The sequence below is a fragment of the Pleurodeles waltl genome, chromosome 2_2 (assembly GCF_031143425.1).
Source record: "Pleurodeles waltl isolate 20211129_DDA chromosome 2_2, aPleWal1.hap1.20221129, whole genome shotgun sequence".
Taxonomy (NCBI): Eukaryota; Metazoa; Chordata; class Amphibia; order Caudata; family Salamandridae; genus Pleurodeles; species Pleurodeles waltl.
In genome coordinates this window covers 675,794,841-675,807,035 of record NC_090439.1, presented here as the reverse complement: position 1 = coordinate 675,807,035, position 12,195 = coordinate 675,794,841, and positions in this window count along the sequence as shown.

Here is a 12,195-nt window from a genome sequence, read left to right as displayed (position 1 = left end):
CAGTATCAGAAAGAACGTCACCATCTAACAATTAGAAGCAATCAAATAATAAGGCCAGGATAGAGGGATTTACATTTTTTTTTATAAACGAGATACCTCTCATGTAAATTAAATCAAGAAAATAACAGATAAACAAACAAAGGCACTAGGCCATGAGTCCTTCAAAACTGTGTTTGCCCACAACTTGTCTCCTAATGTCACTGCCAAAATAAACCTCCTCTGCAATGGGGATCTATGCGGGAGAGAGCAGGCACCCCAACGACTTAGTAGGGTGGACCCTTTGGTTTGGGAGGGATGGGTTTGGACTTGAAAGGGGTGGGATGGAATTTGGAAGAGGTGGGTTTGGATCTTGAAGGCATGGGTTTGGGTGTAGATGGGGGTTGGGATTTGAACGGGGTGGTTTGAGATTTGGAAGGGGTGGTTTGGGAATTAGAAGGGGTGGGTTGGGAATTAGAAGGGGTGGGTTGGGATTTGGAAGGGGTGGTTTGGGGTGTGGAAGGAGTACAAAAACATTTGCGTGGGGTTGTCTGGGATGAGGAAGGGGTCAGGGCCAGGGCAACCATGAGGTTTTCTTTAGAAAAATAGGTAGGGTATTCAGGAAAGAGTTGGGTTTGTGAGGTACAGGGGGTGGCTGTGTCTGTTGTGCTTATGTGTTTGTTGAAGGTGTGAGTGCTTGAGAGTATGGTATATGTGCTGTATATTTAGATTTGTGTCTCTTTCTGATTTTCTGTTGGGCCGGTGGGTGTGGGCATTTGTGTTCAGTATGTGTGTGTAGTGGATGTGGTGTGTGTTGATGTGGTGCCTGTGTGTGTGCTGAAGCATGCGTGTGTAGTGGTGGATTCACTGACTGGTGTGTGTTTATGGTGTGTGTGGGTATTTGTGTAGTGGTGGGCACTCAGATTAGGGGTGTGCTTGTGGTGTTTGTAGGTATTAGTGTAGTGGTGCGTGCACTGACTTGGGATGTGCTTGTGGTGTGTGGGGGTGTTTATATAGTGGTAGTTGTTGTGTCTGTGGGTGTTCTGGTAGTAGGTGTATGTGTTTGTGTCATAGTGGGTGTGATGCCTGTTGGTATGCTTGTGGTGGTAGTGTGTCTGGTGTCTGCATGTGTGTGTGTCTGTGTTTTTTGCTATGTTGAAGTTGGGATGTGCTGCTTGTGGTTGTTGTGGTCGGTGTGTGCAAATGTTTGTGTGAGCTTGGGATGAGCTGGGGTGAGGGATTTTGGATGGGAAAGGGGTGGGAATCTAGGTATGAGGTTGGAGTGGCTGGGAGGCTGCGCCCAGGGCATCGTGAATGCCATCCAGATGAGCCAGCATCTGTGTGATCTGAACAGCTAGCTCCTGGATGGCATTCAGGAGCATATTCTTGCCTACAATAATGGTCCATAATAGGTCTAAAGCCTCCTCAGTGAGCGCAGCCTGGGACACCAGGGCAGGGGTGAAGGTGCCTGCAGCTAAGGTGGCGCTGTCCTATTTAGGAGGGTGGCAACGGCCAACTGGGGGGGAGCAAAAGGGAGGGTGGAGCTTGGAATGTGGGTGATGGACGACGACACAGGTGTCACAATCTCTCTAGGGTCTGCCACCACTAGGGACTGGTCTTCGTTGAGGGCCTCCAAAGAAGATGATAAGTCAGTAGTGGCATCCATGCCAGTCCCCTCACCCTCCATGCTACTGGGTCCCTTGAGTATGGTGGTACCTACACCTGATTCCCAGTGGCCTGTTTGCTCCCTGTGGACGTGGCCACGTTCACCTTTGCCTTGCCCAGATGATGCTGAAAATACACATACATCAGTTTGAGGTTACCTGTGCAAATACAATTGGACATTAATGGTCAACATGCAACATTTGCACAAATTACCGTAATCCCCCATGCCAGCTCACATTTCATGTGTGCCTTTGTCACTTCATGAAAAAGGGGTTTCCTCCATGAAAAAGGGGTTTGACACCATGAATAAACTCACAGGCCTTGATACAACTTTAAACCAGTGCAGTATAGAGCTGAAATTAATTCACAGTGCCCAAAAGGACAGGTGTAGGGCTGGAAATTGACTTCTCAAGATGGGACGCTATGACATCTATGTGATTTAACCTTCCATTTCCATGCAAATGTTTGCGTGTGCTTGGAATGGGTTGGGTTGAGGGAATTTGGATAGGGAAGGGTTGGGAATCTGGGCACGAGGTTAGAGTGGTTAGGAGGCTGCACCCGGGCACTGTGAATGTCATCCAAGTAAGCCAGCATCTGTGTGCTCTTGTCAGCCAACCACTGGATGGCATTCAGAAGTGCAGTCTGGCCTACAGCAATACTACGTAATAGGCCTAAAGCCTCCGCAATGAGCGCTTCTGCAAATGTCCCTTTAAGTATCACATTGCTCTCCATCATTTAGTTCTCTCCTCTGGGCAGTACTAAGGACACAAAATGCTGTGTGTGGCATGTGTGACTCTCTCACAAATGTGGACACATTTATGTCTGTTGCAATCAATATAGTTTGGCATAAAATTTTATGTTGTCTGCCACATACTGGCTTACATGCATATTTGTAAAGGATGAAGGCCTCAGGTCAACCTGCCACTATCCACATGAACTGACTAGAAGTTTGCCAGACAAACTGGTTTCAAACATATTTCAGACTGTGAATGACGCCACTGTATACAGAATTCCAGTCCATTTGGTGCAGATGCACATTCTTATATTGTTAAAGCACAAACTTTCCAATGTCAAGTCTGATATATCAACTGTGTCATAATTGTGCTGTTTGCCATAGTCATCAGTAATGGGCCCTACATTACCTACTCACACATGCATTTCACCTGACCCCATCATGACATGACACAAGCTTAGTGCAACTGTCACTCATGACATTGGGAAAATGCAGGTACCCTGTTTCTTTGAATGCAGCCATGTGTCTGCTCCCAACAGTACTTGCCTTGTGATGAGGAATCTATTGGCAAACGTCTGCACAAACAAATATACCACACACAGCATCAGACACTGCCTGACTAACTAACACCTCCAAAGATCCTCATGGTCTTTGGCTGTGTGGCAACTTTAATGTTGATGGCATACAACATTGCTGGAACTGAAAACGGTTCAACATCAACAATATCTGTAGATAATGACTTACCCCTTTGATGCTGCTGTTGGTCCCTCAACTGCCCATCAAACTCTGGGTACGCCACAGCAAGGATGCAGCCCATTAGGTGGGTCAGGGCATGGCGCACCCCTCTGGGTCGCTGGGAGGACTGCCTGACTTGGCCTTCAGCAGGCTTACGAGTCGCCTGATGCAAGTCCTCCCACATCTTCCGACAGTGCAGGTTGTGCTGCTTGCGCACCACCAGGGTCCGCACCTTCTTTGGGATGGCCTTCCATATCTCACGCTTTGGATAGGCATTGACCTGTAAAGGTGACAGAAAATACCAAGAAAAGCAATTTTGAGTGATTTTGTTTGGCAGTACTGCTGTGACATACATAATTGGCATTGCACACATGCATTCACCAAACATTAACTCCCCTTTTTTCACAACAATGTAATGATAGCTTGGAAATTCTGAGTTACAGGAATCTTATGTGCACCCTCAACACTTTCTTGCTTCTCATGTTACCAAATCAGGCCAACAACATCATCTAGGCCAGGGCTACCAACCACTTCCTTTTATGAGAGCCACCCCTGATTATTCACAATCATTATGAGCTACTAAAGGGTAAACAACCTGTTCAGGGCATGCACATAACCGTGTGCATGCCTAAACTCTGAAGAGTCAGACCCCATGGTCTGCATTGCAGACAGGACCTGAGGACAGTATAGAAGGGCAGCTATGTGTCAGTGAATGCAGGGATTTGGGGGATGTAAGAACATGTTTGTATTGGAATGGAACATACTGGGATGGTTGGTTGTGAGCCACTGTCATCTGAACGTGTAGCATAAGGAATTACATTACCCATATGTGGCTCCATGCCATATTGAAAACATACAGAGAACCCTATTACACTATTTGGGCTGGAATCTTACTTGATAGGACAGCATCAGACCACTCCAGACCCTCAAAATATTGGTTACACATCACTATCATTTTAATCATTCATAGTACTGGTATACTGTATAGTGGCCACTGGTAGTCAGTGGCCTGTAGTCTGTGTGATGAAACAAGAATTGTGAGCTACATGGACACATATTACAGCTTCTCATTTCAGGTGACTTAACATTCCCATGCACGGACATTTCAACTAAAACAACCCTGACCAAGCTAAATCATTCTGTCAACTCCAATCACAACACTTCCCCCATTAATAAAAGGAACAAAATAGCCTGTGGATCAAAAAGGAAGAGGTTACTGAGTCAGACATTCCCCAATCAGACATATATCTGTTCCTCCAGTGTCCCATAGAGTTTTATGTACAGGGACAGAACCTCTCTGGCAAGGAGCTCCAGCTCCTCTGTGCTGAAGGCAGGGGCCCTGTCACTTGATTTGCCTGGCATCCTGGCTCCCAGAGGTCGGTAACAGCAGCAAAATATCAAGGAGGTCTTGTTGGCTGCAGTGTTAGGAGGCAAGTGAACCTTTTTCATTATGCTGCCTACTAGCACATTGTGGAGGAGATGCGTGATGGAGATGGACACAGCCATTGGCTTTTTGCATAGCCATCACACATGTTAGCTTATGACAGGGACTGTTGTGGAGGGTACCACCTACTACGTTGTCAACTTCTGCAAACGGCCATCATGTAGCCAATGTCTTGATGGCAAGGTCTGGCAGCCACTATTTTAGGGTGTGAAGCTGTGCATTTTTCAATTGTTAGGGCATCACCAGCATTGAAAATGGATGCTAGTGTAGTTTTAAATGTCAGATACAAATTACACAGTTTTTGGCAAGTTATGACACAATATAATGTGAACCGTGACAGTGTTTTTGACACCGATAGTGCCGCAGGAGAAGTAATACCTCAGTTGACTGCATTTTAAAAGCACACATTTAAAAAAAAATACGTTCAAATAATATATTTCAGATGTATTATTTGCACATAATGAAAAAAAGAAAAATATGAAAATTATTTTTTGAGGGTGTAAGCGGGTAGTCGTGTATAAAGCACTCTAGACCGCAGTAGTCTGAAGAAAGGTTTTATTTTTATTGAAAGTTGAAGATGTAGGAGAAAACAGGTCAGTATTTGGTTGTATGACTTGAGGGTGGGGATGTTCTTGAGATTCTGTCTTCACTCTTCGTTTCTGTCTCCCTGGTTCACAGGTCATCCCCGGGAAGTGCATGTGGAGAGAAGAGAAGATAGCGGTAAGTGTACATGCCACCCATCTCAGTTTAGTCTCTGTATCCTTTCCCCCTTCCCTGAATCTCTGTTCTTCTTATTACATTCCGTTTAGTATCAAATAATAGATGTTGTCTTTCTTCAGTGTTTTCATTTCTATCCTTTCTATTTTCCTTTAATGCTTACATGGACCCACACATGGATTTGCTGGCCTTCGTTTTGGATTTTCTACAAGGACTCGGGGTAAGTATTATATTCATTTTCTTCCCCCACCTTTCCTCCGTTATTTGTCTGTTTACTCTGTTCCAGCCCCCCTCTCCTTTCCTCCGTTTTCGTATTTGTTATGGTTCCTCGTTTTTGTCCTTCCCCTCCCGCCTTTCCACGCTTTCCAACCTCCCTCCTTATACCCTCTGTCTCTCACTCGCACTCTCGTTCAGGGACGTAGTCCCACGCACCTGAACGGCCATGCTTCTCCTGAAGTGTGGCGGGATGCAGCCACTCGTCTCCCCGGTTGCCTGGATCAGGTTCTCTGGACACTCGTCTTTCGTCTGCAGCTTCAGTGCTTGTAGGAGACCGCCGTCTCCGACTCTTTGGTGACGTCCGCTCCTGGTCTTTCACCTTCATGGCTCTGTTGCTGGGTGTTTCTTCCTCCACGAAAGGGTCCACAGCGCTCCCCTGGTCTCCTGGGATTTCCTCCAAAGCTCTGCCCGCCATGAAAGTCTGCCGCGGCATTTTTGAAGTGTCAGCGCATCGCCACTGCTGGCCCTTCCACCAATCACGATCAGGGAGCCTCAGAGCACCAGGGGCAGAGTCAGCACAAGCAGGAGCGGAGTGTGGGCGAGCAGGGTCCAGCCCGTCACAGAGGGCTAAAAATGATTGTGTGTACATGTATTACCCAATGACGTTCCTACTGTTACCAAACATTCAGAAGTGTGTTGACGTTAAAAGTATTGTGTGACCATTTCAGCTGATATTTTCTTTTCTATGCATACAGATGCCTGAACCCAGCCGTGGATAGCAGGCGAAGGATTCAGGTGTTCCAGCTCTTTCCAGACCTTGCCACCATGGAGGAAATGGATCTTATAGAAAAATGTTGCTAAATATGCAAACTATCCTAGACTTGTGTCAGCAGTTGGAGCCTGGTCTCCTTACTTATAATATGAATCTAACAGCCATAACACCAATAGTGAAACTCATGGCAGTATTACATTTTGTGGCCACTGGCACTTTTCAAAACACTGTTGCAGTAGCTGGGGGCATGTCCCAACCAACTTTCTGTGGTGGGCTGCAAGAAGTCCTTGCTTCCTTGATGAGGCATATCAACAGCTACTTCCACTTTCTGCGTCAGCAGGATTTGACCACCGTGAAGGGAGAATGTTATGCTCTGGGTGGTCTGCCACATGTGGTTGGAGCACTAGATGGCACCGATATTGCCTTGGTGCCACCACACGCAAGTGAATAGGTTTGCTGCATTCCATCAATGTGCATGTTGTCTGCTTACTGAATTTATACTTCTCAAGAATGCGTGCTTGCTTCCCTGGGTCAACACATGATTCATTTGTATTACGGAAATGCACCATACTCATGCAGGTGTCACAGCTTGGACCAGGGAGAGATGGCTTTTTTTTTTAAAGTACAATATGACATGATGATCTCTTGCCTGAATCTTAGTTTAGGAAGGGACAATGGCTTGATATATAAGTAATATGTTGATGTGTTGCTTCCATGTAGAAGACTCAGCTTATCCTACCTGACCATGGTTATTGGTACCGCTGTGGAATCCAACAACGCCAAGGGACGTCCGCTTCAGTGAGGCCCATGGAAGAACACGGAGGCCAGTGGAACAGGCTTTTGGGCTCCAAAAGGCCAGGTTAAGGTGCCTGGACAAGACCAGTGGAGGCTTCCTCTACTTACCAGAGAAGGTGTCACAGTTACCTGTTGCATGCTACAGAACATCGCCCAGCGACAGAACATCCCTATTATCTCAGAGAAGGGAGGCAGTGATGAGCTATTGGTGAGGATGTTATAATCCCCAGTGAAGATGACAGTGGTGAAGAAGGAGTTGAATACGTCAAGATGTGATTGACCACTTCTTCACTTGAGTGCAAGTTTACCTTTATACATTGTATCTTCCAATGTCAGACCAACTTGTGACATAGGGAACATATCAATCTGCAATGTAATTTGTTATGAATGGTCAGTGCAGGAAAGTTCAAGGCAAATATTGTTAGTGGATCAGAGTTTCCCTATATTGAGTGCTGTTGTCATTGACAGAGATGAACTTTGCTTGTGCTAAGTATGTGTGTCCTCATACCTTGTCATTTGAGTCAGATTTAATATATGAAATCAATAACTATCCCTTGTTATTCTGTTTTAGGGTCCTTTGCCATGGCATCTTCATTTAGACATTTCAAGGTTGTAACATTTGCAGTGATATATTGCTGTTTGAAAGCACAAAGTGAACATGTGTTGATCCTGGGAAAGACGCCCACTTGGGATGGAAAACTCTTGTACAGAGACAACTTTGATAGTATGGAGGTTTAGAAGACTGTATTAGACCTGTTGATGGTGCCATCAAGGCAATATGTGTCACTTAATTTGCTCAAAACACATGTGTATATTAAGCTCTAGCACACCGTTTTTCTTCCACATTGACTAAATCTTCAATATGTGAACAGTGAAGGTAGCTGTTGATGTGTCTCCTCATAGTTGATAGAACTTTTTGTTAGCACACCACTGAATGGTGAATGTGTCAATGCACCAGATACTGCCACAGTGTCCTGTTCTGGTCATATGGCTTTACATGTTGTTACTGCAATGATGCAGACTATTGGTGTTATTGCTCTAGAATTCCTAATATGAGGTCAGGATGTATGGCTCCAACTGAGATCATGCATCCATGATAGTTTGCCCGATTAATTTGATCCCATTGAATATTTCCCTTTCCTCCGTGGTGTCAAGGTCGTGGACCATATCATTCTGAATGGCATAGACTATTAGGGTTTGGCTTGCTATTGAAGCCCAAATTTAATTTCTTCAAGGTCTTGTTGCCAACATATGTATCTTCCAAATACATATTGATTTGTGTTTGTTTTGTTTGCATAAAATGGATAACACGTTGTCATTTCAAATTTCCTTTAGCAAATAAATGTTCATAAGAAACGACTACATTATGGTGGAAGGCAGACATGACAAAGGAAATGCCACAAAAAATACAACAATAATTTTGTAGTCTGTGTCCATACCATTTATTAGCATGACACAAAGAAAATAAATGTCAATCAAAAATGTGGCAATGAAACAAATAGGTCTATGATGGTGGATGGCAGTATGGTAGTAGAGCCAAAAACAGATAGGACTCCAATGTACAAAATACAACTCTCCTCAGAAAAGGTAAATGTGTCACTGAAATAATCCACAGAGTGAATGGTAGACATACATTGAAAGTAATTAGGATTTGTGTCTCTTGGAGGTGTTGGTTGTGGTCTTGCCTTCCTCTCCTGGTAGTCAGGATGACCGCCCCATCTGGGAAGGGGGGAGCAGCTGCAAGGACTGGGGTAGACTTTCAACCCAACACATTGGTGAGCAGGCTCCTCGTGTGGCAGGGCCTCCCTCTTTGTGGCTGGCAGTGGTGTAATAGTGCCTGATGTAGAGGGTACACAGACAGGGACAGATGGAATAGGAATAGTCCTACTAATGTGGTGATATGTGTCATAAAGCACCCCAGAAAGCTAATATTTTCATTATGATTCCGTATTTCCAATATGAGCTCCCTCTGCACTTCCTTGATTTCCCTAAGCTCAGTTACTACCTAAACCATGACATCTTGGGACTGTTGTACTGATCACAAGACTTGGTCAATGGTGGTCTGGCTGACAAAAACCCCAGTTGCGTCACATGGCTGACCCACAGATTCCCTCCCATGACCCCTACCCCACCCTACCCTGTGCCCTTGAAGTGGTGTGCCCCGTCCCACCTCCTGGCAGAAGTGGAAACAGTGGTAGTGTGTTCTCAACAGCAGCCAGGACTGGGGGCACAAGATTGATGTGATGTTCCTTTGGACACAGGAAGTGGAGGTATCCATTGGCTGAGGTGTTGTTACAGCTGGGATGGGAGGTGTAGTTGTGGGCCATATATGACTCACTGGAGCTGTATGGCCAGACTGACCACATGGAACAGGTGACTCCTGATCATCCACACTTGCAGGAGTGATGTCCTCACTGAAGGACTGCTCTTGGTCCAGAGTGGAGGTCTCTTGGGTGTCAGTCGGTGGTCCACTTGTCTGGGGTGTTGAACCTGAGAGGGATGCAGGGAATATGTAATTAATATTTAGTTTGTGCATTTTATGTGGCTTTAGCTACAAATGGGGCAACCTAAAAAGGAAAAATCAGACTGATAGAATAATTAGGCCTTTGTGTGATTTTCATTGTTTTACACATGCAGGCTGATTTACACAGATGCCAATTCCAGTTATGATGTTGTAGAGATGTCCTGAAATGCAAAAGTGTTATTTCAGCACTGTACACTACATGTAGTAGACTTTCAACCCAACACAGTGGTGAGTAGATTAGAGTACTGGACCATTCAAAGGCCAACAAGACATTAGAAGCAATGTGTGTCAACTTAAAATTGTAAATGTCATTGGTCATCATATGGACAGTGCAATGTAAATTGTGTGAGGATACTAAATTTGCAGCATGTCACATCATGATGTAGGAAAACTTGGATGAAGAAGACCGTGAAATATCTGAGCATTTACTTCACTTCAATATAGCTATGAGAAGGTGTCAACATGCTTGCGATACACAGCAACTGACAGTTTAAACCATAGCTTGACATGGTGACTGTGTAATGCACAATTTGTTGAGATGTGTACACATATGGAAGCAAAGGCAGGTGAAGCATTCTTACACAGCACTGTATTTTTGCAGATACAAAAACAGGGCATCATGGTAGTAGCAGTCATCTGTTAACACCAAAGACAATACTTGTTTAAAATGAGTTTTACATATGTTTCAATGACTATAGTGGAGATGAACATATGGGTATGATATGGGTATGATGTGAATAGGTCACAAAACCACTTACAGACATTATACCTTCATGTACAAATGGTGACGTTTATGGCCTGTATTTGGGAGAACAACAAACATTGATAGTACATAAGGGACTGAGCAACTGCAAGGGAAGATCCAGGGGGGCCAACAAACAATCTAACCACACAAGTTGTACATTGGAAATGAGGGAGGTTCAAACATGAGGCTAATAATTTGTATGAAAAAATATATTTTGTGTAGTCAAATTAAGTTATATCTGTTTTGCTAAGGGTGTTTATCTGTTCTAAACATCTAACTTAAGAACAGAACTCCATTTGTAATTGTTGAGACATTGCTAAGTGCAACTTACCAGAATCCACTCCACCAGGGATTCCAGTCAAGCCTTCAGGATGTAGGATCTGCAAGACCTTCTCCTTCCAAAGAAATAGTTGTAAGGGGGGACTGGGAGAACCACCACTTGTCTTCAAGCTCTCCAGGTGGCACTTGGAGGCCAGGGAAATGACTCTCCCCTGTAGGTCGTTCCATTTCTTCCTAATCTCCTCTTGTGTGCGCAGATGGTTAGATACAGCATTGACTCTGTTCACTATTCTGGACCACATTTGATTTTTCTGGGGAATGGTAATATTTTGTACCTGTGCTCCAAACAATTGTGGCTCTACTCTAAATATTTAATCCACTGTGACAGTCAGCTCTTCCCAGTGAAACAGGGATTTCTCCTCCTTGTCATTGTGATTTTTTACAAAACAAAATTTACATTGCACCAAAAAATAAGAGTAATGAAATTAAGTCAAATTGAACAAAAGATAACACAGAGGGAGAGGAAAACAAAACAAAGAAAAAACCTGTCTCCTGACTTGAAATTTCTGGTTCATTAATGGTGTTCACAATTGTCCAATATACAAAAGGTGTGGACTACCTGTATCCAACCAATGTCCACAAACATAGTACTATACTGTATGGGTCCCACAACGGACTCCCACCATCCTCTGAAACACTGCGGGCACAACTGTCTGATCGAAATTGTCAATCAATCAATCAAAGAAACTTATAGAGCGCGCTACTCACCTGTGAGGGTCTCAAGGCGCTGGGGGGGGGGGGGGACAAAGGGGATGGGAGATCACTGTTCGAAAAGCCAGGTTTTAAGGCCCTTCCTGAAGAGTAGGAGGTCCTGGGTCTTGCGGAGGTGGGTGGGGAGGGAGTTTCAGGCTTTGGGGGCCAGATAGGAGAAAGATCTGCCTCCAGTGGTGGTGTGTTTGATGCAGGGAACTGTGGCGAGAGAGAGGTCGGCGGAGTGGAGGTGGCGTGTGGGAGTGTGGAAGGTCACTCTTTCGTTGAGTTAGGTTGGGCCCGTGTTGTGGAGGGATTTGTGTGCATGGATGAGGATCTTAAAGGTGATCCTTTTGTCTATGGGGAGCCAGTGGAGGGATTTGAGGTGTGGTGAGATGTGTTCATGGCGGGGGAGGTCGAGGATGAGGCGTGCTGCTGAGTTCTGGATTCGCTGTAGTTTGCACTTGAGTTTGAGTGTGGTGCCGGCGTAGAGGGCGTTGCCGCAGTCTAGCCTGCAGTTGATGAGTGCGTGGGTGACGGTCTTTCTGGTCTCTGTGGGGATCCATTTGAATGTTTTTTTCAGTGTGCGGAGTGCGTTAAAACATGAGGAGGTGACAGCGTTGATTTGTTGGGGCATAGAGAGGGAGGGATCCAGGATGATGCTGAGGTTGCGCGTGTGGTTTGCGGGGCCTAAAGTGATGGGCCACCAGGAGGAGTCCCAAGTGTTTTTGTGTGGGCCAAAAATAATTATCTTTGTTTTGTTGGAGTTGAGTTTGAGGTGGTTGGCTGTCATCCAGGCAGCGGTGTCAAGGAGTGCAGCGTGTAGGTTGGTTTTGGCGGTGGT